The sequence below is a fragment of the Antechinus flavipes genome, chromosome 2, assembly GCF_016432865.1.
Source record: "Antechinus flavipes isolate AdamAnt ecotype Samford, QLD, Australia chromosome 2, AdamAnt_v2, whole genome shotgun sequence".
NCBI classification, from domain to species: Eukaryota; Metazoa; Chordata; class Mammalia; order Dasyuromorphia; family Dasyuridae; genus Antechinus; species Antechinus flavipes.
In genome coordinates, this window is record NC_067399.1 from 566,218,542 (window position 1) to 566,239,124 (window position 20,583).

A 20,583-nucleotide genomic window follows, 5' to 3' on the forward strand; every position below is an offset into this window, starting at 1 on the left:
AAAATAAACACATAAAATGTCTAAACTATTTTTCTCCAATTTAATTTATTTCATTAAATATTTACTAATTAATTATATATAATTTTAACTTACTAAAAAAATTGAGTTCAAAATTATCTCCCTCCATCTCCTTCATTCTCCTTGAGAAAAGTAAGCATTTTGATGTATAATACATGTGCAATATCATGCAAAATATATTTCTATGGAAAGAAAACATTGACCAAAAAAGACAATTTTTTTTGCTTCATTTTATTTTATTTTGTTTTTTATTAAGTTTGCTTTAATGTGAGGTCACACTCATTCATTTCCTTTAATGGAATTGGATAACATTTTTCAAAAATTGCTTAGATTATTGTATGACTCAGGACAATTAATTTCTTCACCATTGAATTTCCCAATGGTACACAATATACTCTTATTTATCCTAACTTCACTTTGCATCAGTTCATTTAACTCTTTTTAGATTTTTCTGAAACTGTGCTATGCATCATTTCTTACACTGAAGTAGTATTCGATCCTAATCATAGATATATATGTATATATATATATATATATATATATATATATATATATATATATATAGAAAGAGAGAGAGAGAGAGAGAGAGAGAGATACACACATGCATATATATATATATATATATTATATATGTGTGTATATGTATGTGTGTATATATATATATATATATATATATATATATATATATATCTCCAAAACTTGTTTAATCATTCCCCAATAAAAGGAGAATTTCATTTTCCATTTTTTCCACCATAATATGCTATAACTATTTAAATAATAATTTAATGACATAATTTTAATATATTTTTTTCATATTTCATCCCAAATCCCCTCTATACTATAATATTTGAATTGTTTCTTTCTGGCTTCTTGCAATATTTTCTCCTTAACCTTGGAGCTCTGGAATTTGGCTATAATATTTCGGGAAGTTTCTATTTTTCACTTGTTTCAGGAGATGATGGGTGAATGTTTTTAATCTGTTTGTAGACTATTAGAACATTTTTCTTTCATAATTCCTTGAAATATGTTATCTAGGCTCTGGGTTTTTTGATCATTGCTTTCAGGTAGTCTAATAATTATTCAATTATCTCTCATCTACTTTCAAGTTAGTAGTTTATCCAATGAGATTTTTCAAATATTCTACTTTTTTTTTCAGTTTTTTGATTCTGTCTTATAATGTCTTGATTTCTTGTGGCATCATTAGTTTCTTTTATATCCAATTCTAATTTTTAAGGAATTATTTTCTTTATTGAGCTTTTGTATGATATTTTCCATTTGACCAATTCTATATTTTAAAGAGGTATTTTCTTCAGTTAATTTTTTAAAGTAATTAATTAATTCATCTTAATGCATATTGCTTTATGAATCATGTTTGGAAAGAAAAATCAGGAAAAAGGAAAAATCATAGGAGAGAAAAAAAAAAAAAGAAGTGAACATAGCATGTGTTGATTTGTATTCAATCTCCACAGTTCTCTTTCTGAACGAAGATAGAGTTTTCTATCCAAAGTCTATTGAAATTGCCTTCTATTGAAATTGAACCACTGAGGAAAACTGTCTTTCATGGTAGATCATCACACATTCTTGCTATTATTGTGTACAATATATTTCAAGTTATACTTGTTTCTCTCAGCATCGGTTCATGTAAATCTTTACAGGACTTTCTCAAATCAGCTTGTTGATCATTTTATAGAAAATAATATTCCAGATGGCAAAGAGGACACACACATCTATCAAAGCTCTTTCTTGCCCTCAAAATACTTTTTTTTTCATGATATGGCCTCAGAATTAGTGCTTGACTAAAAAAAATGAATACATTACCAACAGAAAATATCCTCAAAATTCACCAGAAAAGGTCTGTTTTTGCTCACAGGTGGGGACAGTTAGACAAGGGGCAGACTGCAGGCAGGCAGCAAGAGCATGGAAGGCAGCTCACACTGAGCAGACTGGAGGAGGTGAGGTGCAGTCACAGCCTTTGGAAAACTTGCAGGGAGAAATTTACCCAGTGTGAACTTCTTTGCCCTGGCAACAAGCCAGTAGATCAGCAGAGAAGATCAAACATAGGGGGTAAAAACTTCAATCCCAAAACACTGGGGTCTCTCAGGACATGGCTACACCCACCCAGCACCCAGAGTGACAGCATGCTCTCAGAGTCCCAGAGAGTGGCTGTTGTGAAGGCAGCGCAGCCATTGCTCTTCCACTGCTGCTTAATTGCTACCTCTGGTAGTCAAGCAGACTTTATTTGCTTTTTGTTGTTTGTTTGTTTTCTTTGATTCTTTTTTTGTCAAAATGAGCAAAAAATTAAAGTGTGCTCTAATTATAGCTTCTACACAGATAGAGAGCAGACTTCAAAACCTGAGGAGTCTAAAAAGAGATTGTCTCCAGATGAATTCACAAAGGGGAATATGTTCTGATCCCTATCACACAAAGCTCTCATACAAGAAATATAAAAAGCTTTTACAAAAGAGCTAGAAGAAAAATGGGGAAAGGAAAGGAAGCTTAGGAAGAGGGTCTGGATAAGTCATCCCACTCATTTAAATATAGAGTGGATAAAGAAATCAAATCCTTGGAAAATAGAATTAGTGAACTGGAAAAAGAAAATAGCTCTCTAAAAAATAAAATCAGAAAAATGAAAAAAAGTTCCATAGAACAAAGCAACTCACTTAAAAACTCATTTGGACATTTACAAAAAGAAATTAAAAAGTAAATGAAGAAAATAATTCATTAAAAATCAGAATTGAACAAATGGAAATGAATGACTTGAGGAGACACCAAGAATCAATCAAGCAAAACAAATAAAATGAAACAATGGGGAAAAAATGCCACCTACTTGGGAAACAACAAACGTATAAAATAGATCTAGGAGAGATAATCTGATAATTATTAGACTTCCTGAAAAGTATGATTGGAAAAAAAAAAGAGTCTAGACACTATTTTCCAGGAAAATCATCAAAGAGAAATACCCAGATGTTATAGAAACAAGGGGAAAATAGACACTGAAAGAATTCATCAATCACCTACTGAAAGAGACCCAAAGTCAAAACTCCAAGAAATATTGTGGCTAAATTCCAGAACTATCACAACAAGGAAAAAAATATTACAAGCAGCTAGAAAAAAATTCAAATATCAAGGAGCCACAATAAGGATTACTCAGGATCTAGCAGCATCTACATTAAAGGATCAAAGGTCCTGGAATCTGATATTCCAAAAGGCTAAGAAACTTGGTATGCAACCAAGAATAACTTACCCAGCCAAAATGAGCAATTTTTTTTCCCCAGGGAAGAAGATGGACATTCAATGAAATAGGTGAATTTCATCTATTTCTGATGAAGAAAGCTGAACTAAACAAAAAGTTTCATCTCCAAATATACAACTCAAGAGAAACATGAAAAGGTAAAAAGAAATCTTGGGAATTATATTTCTGTTATGAATATACATACAGAACACATGTATAATTTGGTTTTACAGTTATAATATAAAAATAAATGAGATGGAAGGGAAATTGTACCAAAAAAGGGCAAATTGGGAATAGTATATTTCATGAAGAGGCAAAGGAAACCTATTATATCTGATCTCAGATCAAGCAAAAGCAAAATTTGACCTAATTAAAAAAGATAAGGAAGGATGCTATTATCTTGTGAAAGGTTAGTATAGACAATGAAGCAATATCAATACTAAACATATATGCACCAAGTAATGTAGCATCTAAATCCCTAAAGTAGAAGTTAAGAGAGCTGTAAGAAGAAATAGACATCAAAACTATAATAGTGGGAGATCTCAAACTTGCACTCTCAGAATTAGATAAATCAAACCACAAAACAAATAAAAAAATTAAAGAGGTAAATAGAATACTAGAAAAATTAGGTATGATAGATCTTTGGAGAAAACTGAATGGTGATAGAAAGGAGTATACTTTCTTCTCAGCAGTTCATGGAACCTATACAAACATTGACCATATATTAGGACATAAAGACCTCAAAATTAAATGCAGAAGGCAGAAAGAGTAAATGCTTTTTTTTCAGATTATGATGCAACAAAAACATTCAACAAAAAGTTAGGGGTAAATAGACCAAAAAGTAATTGGAAACTAAATAATCTCATCTTTAAAATGATTGGGTGAATTGGCAAATTATGACATAATTAATAATTTCACCCAAGAAAATGATAATAATGAGAGGTCATACCAAAATGTGTGGGATGCGGCCAAAGCAGTAAAAAGGGGAAATTTTATATTTGTAGAGACCTACTTGCATAAAGTAGAGAAAGTGAAGGTCAATGAATTGGGCTTACAACTAAAAAAGCTAGAAAAGGAGCAAATTAAAAACTCCCAGTGAAACACTAAACTTGAAATTCTAAAAATAAAAGGAGATATTAATTGAAAGTAAAAAAAAGAAAAACAAAACTATTCAAATAGTAAATAAAAGTAAGAGTTTGTTTTATGAAAAAACTAACAAAATAGATAAACCCTTAGTAAATTTGATTTAAAAAAGTAAAGAGGAAAATCAAATTGTTAGTCTTGAAAATGAAAAGAGAACTCGCCACTAATGAAGAGGAAATTAGAGCAATAATTAGGAGTTATTTCACCCAACTTTATGCCAATAAATTTGATAAATTAAGTGAAATGGATGACTACCTTCAAAAATACAGGTTTACCAAATTAACAGAGAAGGAAGTAAATTGCTTAAACAGTCCCATTTCAGGAAAAAAAGAAATAGAACAAACTATTAATCAACTCCCTAAGAAAAAATCCTGAGGACCAGATGGATTTACGTGTAAATTCTATCAAAGATTTAAAGAACAATTAATTTCAATGTTATATAAACTATTTGAAAAAATAGGGATTGAAAGAGTCCTACCAAATTCCTTTTATGACACAGACATTGTACTGATTCCTAAACCAGGTAGGTTGAAAACAGAAAAAGAAAATTGTAGCACAATCTCTCTAATGAATATTGATGCTTAAAATCTTAAATAAAATATTAGCAAAAAGATTACAGAATATCATCCCCAGGATAATATATCATGACCAAGTAGGATTTATACCAGCAGGACTGGTTCAATACTAGGAAAACTATTAGCATAATTGACAATTTCAATATCCAAATTAGCCAAAAACCATATGATCATCTCAATAAATGCACAAAAAGCATTTGATAAAATCCAACATCCATCCCTAATAAAAACACTTGAGAGGATAGAAATAAATAGACTTTTCCTTAAAATAGTCAGGAGCATCTATTTAAAACTGTCAGTAAGCATCATATGTAATGGGAATAAACTGGAACCATTCCAAATAAAATCAGGAGTGAAAAAAGGTTGTCCACTATCATCATTTCTATTCAATATTGTATTAGAAATGCTAGCTTGGCAATAAGAGTTGGGAAGAAATTAAAGGAATTATAGTAAGTAATGAGGAAACCAAATTGTCAGTCTTTGAAGATGATATGATGGTATACTTAGAGAACCCCAGAGATTCTACTAAAAAGCTATTAGAAATAATCCACAACTTTAGCAAAGTTGCAGAATACAAAATAAATCCCCAAAAATCCTCAGCATTTTTATACATCACCAACAAAATCCAGCACCAAGAGGTACAAAGAGAAATTCCATTCAAAACCACTGTCAATAGCATAAAATAATTGGAAATCTATCTGCCAAAGGAAAGTCAGGAAATATATGAGCAAAATTACAAAACACTTTCCACACAAAATAAAGTCCAATTTAAACAATTGGAAAAATTAGTATCTGCTTTTGGATAGGGCGAGAGAATATAATAAAGATGACAATATTACCCAAACTAATCTATTTATTTAATGCTATACCATCAGGCTCCCAAGAAATTATTTTAATGATCTAGAAAAAATAATAACAAAATTCACATGGAACAACAAAAGGTCAAGAATTTCAAGGGAACTAATGAAAAAAAAAAAAATCAAATGAAGGCGGCCTAGCTGTACCTGATCTAAAACTATATTATAAAGCAGCGGTCACCAAAAACATTTGGTATTGGCTAAAAAATAGACTATGTGATCAGTGGAATAGGTTAGGTTCACAGGACAAAATAATCAGTAACTATAGAAATCTAGTGTTTGCCAAACCTAAAGATCCCAACTTTGGGGATAAGAACTCACTATTTGACAAAAACTGCTGGGAAAACTGGAAATTAGTATGGCAAAAACTAGACATGGACCCACACAACACCATACACCAAGACAAGATCAAAATGGGTTCATTATTTAGGCATGAAGAATAGATTATAAATAAATTAGAGGAACATTGGATAATTTACCTCTCAGACCTGTGGAGGAGAAAGGAATTTGTCACCCAAGAAGAACTAGAGATCATTATTGATCACAAAATAGAAAATTTTGATTATATCAAATTAAAAAGCTTTTGTACAAACAAAACTAATGCAAACAAGATTAGAAAAGAAGCAATAAATTGGGAAAAAAACATTTTTCAATTAAAGGTTCTGATAAAGGCCTCATTTCCAAAATATAGAGAGAAATGACTCCAATTTATAAGAAATTAAGCCATTGTCCAATTGATAAATGGTTAAAGAATATGAACAGACAATTTTCAGATGATGAAATTAAAACTATTTCTACTCATATGAAAGGGTGTTCCAAACCACTATTGATAAGAGAAATGCAAATCAAGGCAATTCTGTGATCCCACTACACACCTGTCAGATTGGCTAAGATAACAGGAAAAGATAATGACAAATGTTGGAGGGGATGTAGGAAAACTGGGACATTGATGCATTGTTGGTGGAGTTGTGAACAGATCCAGCCATTCTGGAGAGCAATTTGGAACTATGCCCAAAAAGTTATCAAACTGTGAATTTCCTTGACCCAGCAATGTTACTACTGGGCATATATCCCAAAGAGATATTAAAGCAGGGAAAGGGACTTGTATGTCCCAAATTTTTTGTGGTAGCCCTTTTTGTAATGGTTAGAAACTGGAAATTGAATGGATGCCAATCAATTGGAGAATGATTGGGTAAAATTGCAGTATATGAATATTATGGAATATTATTGTTCTGTAAGAAATGACCAGCAGGATGAATACAGAGAGGCTCAGAGAGACTTACATGAACTGATGCTAAGTGAAATGAGCAGAATCAGGAGATCATTATACACTGCAACAACAATACTGTATGAGGATGTACTCTGATGGAAGTGGATATCTTTGACAAAGAGAAGATCCAATTCATATCCAATTGATCAGTGATGGACAGAATCAGCCACACCCAGAAAAGGAACACTGGGAAATGAATGTGGACTGTTTGCATTTTTGTTTTTCTTCCCAAATTATTTTTACTTTCTGAATCCAATTTTTCTTGTGCAACAAGAGAACTGTATGGATCTGCACACATATATTGTATCTAAGATATACTTTAACATGTTTAATATGTATGAGACTGCCTGCCAGCTAGGGGAGGGGGTGGAGGGAAGGAACGGAAAAGTTGGAACAGAAGTGAGTGCAAGGGACAATGCTGTAAAAATTACACATGTATATGTTCTGTCAATAAAAAAGATATAATAAAAAAATTTAAAAAGAAAATAATATTCCGTTACCTTCATGTACCACAACTTATTCAGTCATTCTTCAATTGATGGGCATCTTGTCATTTTCCAATTCTTTGCTAGCACAAAAAAGAGCTGCTACAAACATTTTTGCACATGTGCATTCTTTTCCTTCCTTTATCATTTCCTTGGTATACAGACTCAGTAATGGTATTGTTGAGTCAAAGGGAATGCAGTTTTATAGCCTTTGGAGCATATTTCCAAATTGTTGTCCAGAATGGATAGATCCATTCACAATTCTACCAACAACGCATCCCCTCCAAAATTTATCATTATCTTTTCATCTTAGCCAATCTGAGAGATATGAAAAATTTTCATTTTTCTAGTCAATTGTGAGTTAGAGCATTTTGACATGATTATAGCTTGTTTTAGTTTAATTCTTCAGTAAGTTTTTGAATACTTTTCTTTCTTTTTATATTATTGTTTTTATTTTACCCAGTTACAAGTTAAAACATTTTTACACATGTACATTTCTTTACATATGTCCATATGAATTATGTTGGGAGAGAAAAATCAGAACAAAAGGGAAACACTATTAAAAAATTGAGGGGAGCAGTGTGTGTTGATCTAATTTCTGTTTCCATAATTCTCTTTCTGGATGCACATGGCATTTTCCTTCCAAAGTTTACTGCCTTGGAAAATTGAATTGCTGAGAAGAACCAAGTCTATCAAAGGTGATGATCACAAAATCCTGTTTTTGCTCAATACAATATTTTCCCTGATTCTGTTCGCTTCACTCAACATCAGTTTATGTAAACCTACCCAGGCCTTTCTAAAATCAGCCTGTTGATGATTTTTATACATAAATAATATCCCGTTATGTTCATATATCATGACTTTTTAGCAATTCTCCAATTGATGGGCATCTACTCATTTTCCAATTCATTGCTACAACAAAAAAAAGCTGCTACAAACATTTTTGCATATGTGGGTTCTTTTTCTTCCTTTGTAGTTTAATGTTAAACTTGGGCTTTCCTCCTGGATTGAAGGATGAAGGGTTAATTGTCCCAAATTTCTTGTGCTAGGGGTGTAAGAATTCATTACCGGCCTACCTTGCCAGGTTGATGAGTCCTTGTTATTTACCTGTACCAGGGCTCAGGCTCTTGCTGCTGCTTTGTTCATTACTGGAATGAGAAAGATCTTTTTTATTAAAGCTTTTTTTTATTTTTCAAAACATATGCATGGACAATTCTTTAACATTAGCCCCTGAAAAACTCTGTGTTCTAATTTCCCCATTCCCCCACACTCTCCCCCAGATGGCAAGTAGTCCAATATATATTAAACATGGTACAAATTTATGTTAAATCCAATTTATGTGTAAATATTTATATAATTATTGTGCTGCACCAAGAAAAATAAAATCAAACCAATAAAAAAAAAGAACAAGAGGAAGCAGCAGCAGCAGCAGCAGCAGCAGAAGAAGAAGAAGAAGAAGAAGAAGAAGAATTAGAAGAAGAACAAGAAGAAGAACAAGAAAATGCAAGCAAGCAACAACAAAAAGAGAGAATGATACATCGTAGTCCACACTCAGTTCCCATGATTCTCTTTTTGGGTGTATATGGCTCTCTTCATCACTGAACAATTGGAACTGGTTTGAGTCATCTCATTGTTGAAGAGAGCCATGTCCATCAGAATTGATCATAATCTTCTTGTTGTCTTGTATAATGATCTCCTGGTTCTGCTCACTTCACAGCATCAGTTCATGTAAGTCTCTCCAGGCCTCTCTGAAATCATCCTGCTTATTGTTTCTTTTAGAACAATAATATTCCATAACATTCATATACCATAACTTTTTCAGCCATTCTCTAATTGATGGGTATCCACTCAGTTTCCAGTTTCTTGCCACTACAAAAAGGACTGACACAAACATTTTTGCACATGTGGATCCCTTTCCCTTCTTTAAGATCTCATTGAGCTATAAGTCCAGTAGAAACACTGCTGGGACAAAGGATTTGCAAAGTAAGAATTTTTTGAGCATAGTTCCAAATTGCTCTTCAGAGTGGTTGCTCCATTCACAGTTCCACCAGCAATGTATCAGTGAGACAGATTTTTTTTGTTGACCTTTTAACTTAAAAATTCTTTCATTCTTTCTTTTTATTGTTTCTGCCCCTTCAAAATTTATTTTGAGATATTATTTTATAGTTATTTGGAGATGATTTGGTGAGAAATCAGGCAATTTCCTGCCTTTCTTCACTATCTTGGATCTGCCTTCTCTTTACTGAATTTTTGCACATCTTTTAATTTACATTTTTTTGCTTCCTTTACCAAATGATTAATTTTCTTTCATGATTCTCTTGATATATTTCCTTTTATGATTTTTCCCTCTTCTTTTTTTATTTGATTTTGAAAATCATTTTTTAAGATCTTCCCTGAAGCCTTTTTTGGCCTTCACACCAATTATTTTTCTTTGAGGCTGTGCATTATAAGCATTTTGACATTATCTTCCATTAGGTTTTTGTTTTGATGTTTGATATCACCATAAAAACATTGTATACACTGTTTTTTTTTTGGACATTTTTTCAAATCTATTTCTTGATTTTTAACTTTATGTTAAAATTTTTCTCTCTTCTGAGAGTAGAGGATAAGTCCCGAACTTCTGTTTTTTTTTTTTTTTTTTTTTTCATTCTGTTGCTTTTATAGCTAGCAGGAGGGGGCCTATGAGTTTTTAGTTTTCCCAAGGAAGCATGATCTAAGAATACGTGTGGTCAGTGTTCTTATAGACTATGCTCTCATTTATGAGCAATGAAAAGACTCTTTCCCAACCTGAAACTGCAATCAAGGCCTTTGCTTCTCAGAAACTGTAAACTTTACTGCACTCGTTTTTTCTTGTCTTGAGACAGTCACCAGAATCCTTTATAATTTCCTTCTGACAGTTGTGTGATTCTTTTACTTTCTCTGGGTTGAGGACTCTGGGATTCACTACAAAGGATTCAGTTGCCTGCAACCTAGCTTGGCTTTGCTGGGACACTGCAAAAGATTCTCTTCTCTTAACCCAAACAGTTTCTATCATACTTCTAATTTGTCTTGGACTAGAAAATTCTTGGAGTGTTCTGCTGCTCTAAAAGTAATTTCAAGACATAATTTTAAAGCTGTTTGGGGTTTTTTGGGAAGAAATTATAAAGACCACAGTTAATTCCTGATTTTTCTCTGCCATCTTAGCCTCACTTCTTTCTGCCTTTTTTTACCAACATATTAATCTAATTGAATAATTTTTATTTCATGCATTTATTTTTTCTTCCAATTTTGCCTAAACTTCTTTTAGGTTATTATTTAAAAAAAAAATTTTTTTGAACTCTCCCATGGGTTTTTGTTGGGCTTGTTTCCAATTCAGTTTTCTCTCCCTTTGATGTTTTGCTTTTAGCTTTTTTGACATTTTTGTCTTCTGAGTCTGGGACTTTATCTTCCCTGTCTCCATAGTAAAATTTTTATGGCCAGAGGTTTTAATTGTTGTTTTTTTTTTCAATTTTTATTTAATAATTACTTTATATTGACACTCGTTTCTGTTCCGATTTTTTTTCCCTCCCTCCCTCCACCCACTCCCCTAGATGGCAAGCAGTCCTTTATATGTTGGATATGTTGCAGTATATCCTAGATACAATATATGTTTGCAGAACCGAACAGTTCTCTTGTTGCATAGGGAGAATTGGATTCAGAAGGTATAAATAACCCAGGAAGAAAAACAAAAATGCAGATAGTTCACATTCATTTCCCAGTGTTCTTTCTTTGGGTGTAGCTGCTTTTGTCCGTCATTTATCAATTGAAACTCAGGCCTCTTTGTCAAAGAAATCCACTTCCATCAAAATATGTCCTCAAACAATATCGTTGTCGAAGTGTATAATGATCTCCTGGTTCTGCTCATTTCACTTAGCATCAGTTCATGTAAGTCTCGCCAGTCCTCTCTGTATTCATCCTGCTGGTCATTTCTTACAGAACAATAATATTCCATAACATTCATATACCACAATTTACCCAGCCATTCTCCAATTGATGGGCATCCATTCATTTTCCAGTTTCTAGCCACTACAAACAGGGCTGCTACAAACATTTTGGCACATACAGGTCCCTTTCCCTTCTTTAGTGTTTCTTTGGGATATAAGCCCAATAGAAACACTGCTGGATCAAAGGGTATGCACAATTTGATAATTTTTTGGGCATAATTCCAGATTGCTCTCCAGAATGGTTGGATTCGTTCACAACTCCACCAACAATGCATTAGTGTCCCCGTTTTCCCACATCCCCTCCAACATTCATCATTATTTTTTCCTGTCATCTTAGCCAATCTGACAGGTGTGTAGTGGTATCTCAGAGTTGTCTTAATTTGCATTTCTCTGATCAATAATGATTTGGAACACTCTTTCATATGAGTGGTAATAGTTTCAATTTCATCCTCTGAAAATTGTCTGTTCATATCCTTTGACCATTTATCAATTGGAGAATGGCTTGATTTCTTATAAATTTGAGTCAGTTCTCTATATATTTTGGAAATGAGGCCTTTATCAGAACCTTTAACTGTGAAGATGTTTTCCCAGTTTGTTGCTTCCCTTCTAATCTTGTTTGCATTAGTTTTATTTGTACAAAGGCTTTTTAATTTGATGTAATCAAAATTTTCTATTTTGGGATCAGTAATGGTCTCTAGTTCATCTTTGGTCACAAATTTCTTTCTCCTCCACAAGTCTGAGAGATAAATTATTCTATGTTCCTCTAATTTATTTATAATCTCGTTCTTTATGACTAGGTCATGGACCCATTTTGATCTTATCTTGGTATATGGTGTTAAGTGTGGGTCCATGCCTAATTTCTGCCATACTAATTTCCAATTATCCCAGCAGTTTTTATCAAATAATGAATTATTTTCCCAGAAGTTAGGGGCTTTGGGTTTGTCAAACACTAGATTGCTATAGTTGACTATTCTGTCTTGTGAACCTAACCTTTTCCACTGATCCACTAATCTATTTCTTAGCCAATACCAAATGGTTTTGGTGACTGCTGCTTTATAATATAATTTTAGATCAGGTACAGCTAGGCCACCTTCATTTGATTTTTTTTCATTAATTCCCTTGAGATTCTCGACTTTTTATTGTTCCATATGAATTTTGTTGTTATTTTTTCTAGATCATTAAAATATTTTCTTGGCAGTCTGATTGGTATAGCACTAAATAAATAGATTAGTTTAGGGAGTATTGTCATCTTTATTATGTTCGCTCAGCCGATCCAAGAGCACTTAATATTTTTCTAATTATTTAAGTCTGACTTTATTTGTGTGGAGACTTTTTTATAATTTTGCTCATATAATTCCTGACTTTCCTTTGGTAGATAGATTCCCAAATATTTTATGGTATCAACAGTTATTCTGAATGGAATTTCTCTTTGTATCTCTTGCTGTTGGGTTTTGTTGGTGATGTATAAAAATGCTGAGGATTTATGGGGATTTATTTTGTAGCCAGCTACTTTGCTAAAATTATGAATTATTTCCAATAGCTTTTTAGTAGAATCTCTGGGGTTCTCTAGGTATACCATCATATCATCTGCAAAGAATGATAGTTTGCTTTCCTCATTGCCTACTCTAATTCCTTTAATATCTTTCTTGACTCTTATTGCTGAGGCTAGTGTTTCTAATACGATATTAAATAATAATGGTGATAGTGGGCAACCTTGCTTCACTCCAGATCTTACTGGGAAAGGTTCCAGTTTTTCCCCATTGCATATGATGCTTACTGATGGTTTTAAATATATGCTCCTGACTATTTTAAGGAAAAGTCCATTTATTCCTATGCTCTCAAGTGTTTTTATTAGGAATGGATGTTGGATTTTATCAAATGCTTTTTCTGCATCTATTGAGATGATCATGTGGTTTTTGTTTGTTTGGTTATTGATATAGTCAATTATGCTAATAGTTTTCCTAATATTGAACCAGCCCTGCATTCCTGGTATAAATCCTACTTGGTCATAGTGTATTATCCTGGGAATGATTTTCTGTAATCTTTTTGCTAATATTTTATTTAAGATTTTAGCATCAATATTCATTAGGGAGATTGGTCTATAATTTTCTTTCTCTGTTTTCAGCCTACCTGGTTTAGGTATCAGTACCATGTCTGTGTCATAAAAGGAGTTTGGTAGGACTCCTTCAATCCCTATTTTTTCAAATAGTTTATATAACATTGGAGTTAATTGTTCTTTAAATGTTTGGTAGAATTCACATGTAAATCCATCTGGTCCTGGGGATTTTTTCTTAGGGAGTTGATTGATAGTTTGTTCTATTTCTTTTTCTGAGATGGGACTGTTTAGGATCTTTACTTCTTCCTCTGTTAGTTTGGGCAAGCTATATTTTTGGAGGTATTTTTCTATTTCATTTAAGTTGTCGAATTTATTGGCATAAAGTTGGGCAAAGTAACTCCTAATTATTGCTCTAATTTCCTCTTCATTAGTGGTGAGTTCTCCCTTTTCATTTTTAAGACTAACAATTTGATTTTCCTCTTTCCTTTTTTAAATCAGATTTACTAAGGGTTTGTCTATTTTGTTGGTTTTTTCATAGAACCAACTCTTAGTTTTATTAATCAATTCAATAGTTTTTTTTACTTTCAATTTTATTTATCTCACCTTTTATTTTTAGAATTTCAAGTTTAGTGTTTGACTGGGGGTTTTTAATTTGTTCCTTTTCTAGCATTTTTAGTTGCAAACTCAATTCATTGACCTTCTCTTTCTCTATTTTATACAAATAGGCCTCTAGAGATATGAAATTTCCCCTTATTACCGCTTTGGCTGCATCCCATACATTTTGGTATGATGTCTCATTATTATCGTTTTCTTGGGTGAAGTTATTAATTATGTCTATGATTTGCTGTTTCACCCAATCATTCTTTAGTATGAAATTATTTAGTTTCCAATTATTTTTTGGTCTACTTCCCCTGGTTTTTTGTTGAATGTAATTTTCATTGCATCGTGGTCTGAAAAGGATGCATTTACTATTTCTGCCTTACTGCATTTGAGTTTGAGGTTTTTATGTCCTAATATATGGTCAATTTTTGTATAGGTTCCATGAACTGCTGAAAAGAAAGTGTATTCCTTTCTGTCTCCATTACATTTTCTCCAGAGATCTATCATATCTAACTTTTCTAGTATTCTATTTACCTCTTTGACTTCTTTCTTATTTATTTTGTGGTTTGATTTATCTAATTCTGAGAGTGCAAGGTTAAGATCTCCCACTATTATAGTTTTGCTGTCTATTTCTTCTTGCAGCTCTCTTAGTTTCTCTTTTAAGAATTTAGATGCTACCCCACTTGGTGCATATATGTTTAATATAGATAGTGCTTCATTATCCATGCTACCCTTTAGCAAGATATAGTGCCCTTCCTTATCTCTTTTAATTAGATCAATTTTTGCTTTAGCTTGATCTGAGATCAGGATGGCTACCCCTGCTTTTTTGACTTCACCTGAAGCATAGTAGATTTTGTTCCAACCTTTTACCTTTAACCTGCATGTATCTCCCCGTTTCAGGTGTGTTTCCTGTAAACAACATATTGTAGGATTCTGGCTTTTAATCCATTCTGCTAACCGCTTCCTCTTTATGCGGGAGTTTACCCTGTTCACATTTATGGTTAGAATGACCAATTCTGTATTACTTGCCATCTTGTTAACCCCGGTTTATGCTTTTTTCCCTTCTTTCCCCTTTCCCCCCCTTCCCAGTATTAAGCATGTGAGCACCACTTGCTTCTCACAGCCTTCCCTTTTTAGTATCCCTCCCCCCGCCTTAGAATTCCTCCCCCTATCTTACCCCTTTCCCTCCCAGTTCCCGTATTCCCTTCCGCTTAGCTTATTCCTTCCCTTTTCACTTTTCCCTTCTCACTTTTCAATGAGGTGGGTTAAGTTTCACCATAGATTGAATATGTCTTAAGATTTTTCACTTAAAGCCAATTCTGAAGGCAGTAAGATACCCACTATATTCATCCCCCTCCATTCTTTCTCTCAGATATAATAGTTTTCCTATGCCTCTTCATGAGATGTACTACCCCCACTTTACCCTTTTTCTGGTACAATGTCCTTTCCACATCAATTTCTAGAACAAGGTATACATGTATTCTTTATACATCTATATAGTCAAAATATAATTCCCAAGATTAATCTTTACCTTTTTAGATTTCTCTTGAGTTCTATATTTGTAGATCAAACTTTTTGTTAAGTTCTGGTTTTTTCATCAGAAATAGATGAAATTCGCTTACTTCGTTGAATGTCCATCTTCTTCCCTGGATAAAGATGCTCATTCTCGCTGGGTACGTTATTTTTGGTTGCATACCAAGTTCCTTAGCCTTTCGGAATATCATATTCCAGGCCCTTCAATCCTTTAATGTGGATGCTGCCAGATCCTGGGTGATCCTTATTGTGGCTCCTTGATACTTGAATTGGGTTTTTCTAGCCGCTTGCAATATTTTTTCCTTCATCTGAGGGTTCTGGCATTTGGCCACTATATTCCTTGGTGTTTTGATTTTAGGATCCCTTTCAGTGGGTGATTGATGAATCCTTTCAATGTTTATTTTTTCCTCTGTTCCTATAACTTCTGGGCAGTTCTCTTTGATAATTTCCTGGAAAATAGTGTCCAGGCTCTTTTTTTCATCATGTTTTTCTGGAAGTCCAATGATTCTCAGATTGTCTCTCCTGGATCTGTCTTCCAGGTCTCTTGTCTTCCCCAAAAGGTATTTCACATTCTTTTCCATTGTTTGATTTTTTGGGATTTGCTTGACTGATTCTTCTTGTCTCCTTGAGTCATTCAATTCCAATTGTTCAATTCTGATTTTCAGTGAAGTATTTTCTTCACTCACTTTTTAAAAATCTTTTTCTAATTGTCCCATTGAGTTCTTTTGTTCTGTGGAATTTTTTTCCATTTCGCCAATTTTGTTTTCCAGTTCACCAATACTATTTTTCAAGGATTTTACTTCTTTATCCACTCTCTCTTTAACTGACTTCTCCAGGCTCTTTTGCCAAGCCTCCCTCTCCTTTTCCCAAGCCTCACTCTGCTTTCCCCATTTTTCTTCTAGCTCCCTTGTGAGAGCCTTTTTAATCACTTCTATGAGGTTCATCTGTGCTGAGGAACAGATGATCTCCTCCTTTGGGGATTCACCTGGAGACTGTCTGTTTTTAGTCTCCTCAGGATTTAGAGTCTTTTCTCTATCTGTATAGAAGCTGTCAAGGGTTAAAGTCCTCTTCAGTTTCTTGCTCATTCTGTCTAATAATCAAAGACAAACTACCAAAGAAAAACAGAAAAAACTGGAGTCTTTTTTTTTGGGGGGGAGGGAGGGGCTGGGTGTGTTATCAAGCTTCCTCTACAGACTGCAGGGGGCAGCAGTGAGGCACTAGCAGGACTGTGCTGCGCCTGCGCTCTGAGATCCCAGAGCGTGCTGAGTCACTGTGGGGGGGGAAAGGGAGAGGCCAGGTCCCGAGAGACTCCAGCTGTTTGGGGTTGTATTCTTCACCCCCGGTGTTTTTAGCTTCTCTGCTGGGCTGCTGACTTGCTGCCAGGGCAAAGTATCCAAACCTGTAGCGAAGCTCTCCCCGCAGAGACAGCTGCGATCACTCCCCACCCCCTCTCCAGTCTGCTCCCGTGCTCTCACTGCCGCTGCCCGCTGCCTGCGCCTGATCTAAAACCGTCCCAGCCCTCCAGTAAAGACAGACCTTTCTTGGCGAATCTCAAGGATGGCTTCTCTTGGTAACTATTTGTGGGTTTTTTTCAGTCAAGCATAAATTCAGAGGCTTGTAATGAAATGGATAGTGAGAGAAAGTGTGGAGCTTATGTAGCTGTGTGCCTCCTTTCCGCCATCTTAACCAGAAGTCTAATTGTTGTTGTTTGCTAATTTTTCAAGCCTATTTTTTGGCTTTTAAACCTTATCTTCCAATTTTTCTTCCCCTCTCCTAACCTCTCCTTGTTAAATAGCAAGTTGTTATCCCAGAAGCTGAAATATTTGGGTTTATCAAACACTAGATTATTATTGGCATTAACTATTGTGTCCTGTGTACCTAACCTCTTTCACTGACCCATTACTCTATTTCCAAACTACCAATGATTTTGATGATTGCTCTTTATAATAGAGTTTTAGTTCTGCTACAGCTAGGGCACCTTCATTTGCAATTTTTTTTTCATTATTTCCTTTGTTATTTTTAAGCTTTTGTCTTCTAGATGAATTTGCTATTATTTGTTCTAGCTCTAAAATTAATTTGATTGACATGGAACTAAATAAGTAGATTGATTTAGGTAGGATTTTCATTTTTATTATATTAGTTCAGCCTATCCATGAGCACTTAATATTCTTCCAGATATTTAGATTTAACTTTATCTATATGAAAAGTGTTTTGTATTTGTCCACATATAGTTACAGGCCTTTTTTTTTTGTCTTGGCAGATAGACTCCCAAATGTTTTATTTTATCTACAGTTATTTTAAATGGGATTTCTCTTTCTATCTCTTGCTATTACATTTTGTTGGTAACATATGTAAATGGGAATAATTAATATGGGTTTGGTTTATATCCTGTAACTTTGCTAAAGTTAATTGTTTCTAGTAGTTTTTAGTTGATTCTTCAGATTTTTGAAGTATACCATTATACCAATTATATGAAAAAGAGTGATAACTTTGATTTTTCAATATCTACTCTAATTCCTTTAATTTAGTTTTCTTTTCTTATTGCTAAAGCTAACATTTGCAGTATAATATTGAATAGTTATGGTGATAGTGGACAACTTTCTTTCATCCGTGATATTATTGGAAATGTTCAAATTTATCTCCATTGAATATAATACTTTCTGATGGTTTTTGATAGATGTTACTTATTGTTTTAAGAAAAACTTCACTTACTCCTATGCTATATAGTGTTTTTAATAGAAATGAGAGTTGTGTTTTGCCAAATAACTTTTCTGCTTCTGTTGATATAATCACATGATTTGTTAGATTAACTATTGATATAGTCAATTATTCTAGTAGTTTTTCTGATATTGCACCAGCTCTGTATTCCTGGTATAAGTCCTACTTGTTCACAGTTATCCTATTTTGTTTATATTATTGTTTCATTCTTTTAAGTTAATTTTACTGTTTTTCAGTGTCTTAGGTAATCATTAACTTATATTTTTGTATTGTCCAGTTATAATTTTAAAGAGTTCTTTTTTTCATTGAATTTTGTGGCTTTTTTAACCATTATTCCAATTCTTTCTTAAGATATTGCTTTCTTCAATATTTCTCTTATTATTTTGTTATTCTTTAACAAATTGTTAGTTGTCTTTGTATAATTTTCTTGCATTGTTCTCATTTTCCCCATTTCTCTCTTACTGGTCTTACTCTTACTTCTTTCACTAATTGTTAGACTTAACCTTTTTTTTTTTTTCTGAAACTTTGATTGTACTTGTTTTTACATTGTTGTTTTCTAAATTTGTGTCTTGGTCTCCCCCTGCTACCATCATAGCCATTTATGTCAGGTTCTTTAGTTGGTGTTTCCTCTTTTTTCCATCCTAATTCTTGACTTTCAACTTTATGTTAGCTTTAGGTTTTACTAACCTAGGGTTGGGAGCAACTGTCTTATGTTATGTTTCAAGCTTTTTCATTGTGTTGATTTTTTTTTTTTGGGGGGGGGGGGTTCTTATTCTAGAGATTTGCAAATCTTCAGTGTTTGGGGTGGTATGATATAGTGAGACATGTGATCACTTTTCTGGTCAGTGATCCAGTTTTTACTTAGGAGGGTTCCTGCTTACCTAGAATCACATGTACTTGCAATTTCCTATACCCTGGAACTGTGACCAGCTCCCCTGTTACCCTGCTGTTGTAAGCATTATCACTACTCTTGACCCTAACTGGGAACCATGTCCCTCCTTTCCACCCATGAATGGTGACCCAGAATTGTGAATAAGGGATAGAGATGCCATTCAGTGCCAGTAATATCCAGTGCCAGCATTGGATTACTCATAATCTCTTCCCTTACCATCTCTGGTCTGAGATTTCCCAAGCTATTGCTGCTGGAGCCACTATTGCTGCTGCCATCTGTAGTCAGACTTCCATCCCAAACCTCTTCTATGGACATTCTAAGCTTTTTAAAGCCAGACAAATGTTTCATCTTGATTTTTGCTTGGCTTTATTTCAAAATTTGACATGGGACATTGTTTTAAAGGTTTTTGAAGAGGAACCTTCAACTTTTAAATCAAAACATGTCATAATATACCAAAACATATTAATAATTTGATTAACTTGGATTAAGTTCTGTAACTTCATTAAAAAGCACATTAATCATTTATTTTACTTCATTAGGATCTCTTCAACTTGTTTAACATATCATTTGCACATAAAAGGTGTAAAAGTCTTATAATTCTACAGAAGAATTGAAACTGATGGTTTCAAATAGAAATCTAGATATATAATTGAACCGATGGATGAAGTTAATATTTATGAATCCCCATATCTACTCCAGAAAAAACAAATCTATCAACAACCAAGGAAAAAGTTGTTAAAAGATGCAGTGGCATTCTGAAGCCAAATGTACTGGGGCAAACACATAATTAGAGCAAATACACACACACATACACACACACACATATACACACACACACATACATTGGTACACTTACAATATAATTTTGGCATGATTAAATGAATGGGAATGGATAGGAATGTGTCAAAGTAACCTCTCAAATGTCAATAAATGATAGGATACATCATTCATAATATCCTTAATAATATTATATAGTCAAAATTGAGGAATAACATATATATATATATATAAAGAGCTTCAAAATAGATCACAATAAGCTGTAAAATGAATAAAACATAAGTAGACTAAATACATAAAACCTTTCATTATAAACTGATAATGAAAAATACATTTAACTTGAATGTTATGTGATAGATCGTCTGTCCATATGAAATTACATTCACTGTTTAAAACAAGCCAACAACACAGTAATATCAAGAACAACTAATATTCAAGAAACAGTTTGGCTTCCAAATTTAAAAA

The 20,583-nt window shown here is 33.4% G+C and overlaps 1 pseudogene; it reads right to left on the reverse strand.

Moving 5' to 3' along the window:
- LOC127546902 (ATP-binding cassette sub-family E member 1-like) overlaps nucleotides 1–19,689 on the reverse strand; it is a 37,916-nt pseudogene extending 18,227 nt beyond the window's left edge.
- Nucleotides 19,690–20,583: the final 894 nt, after the last annotated feature.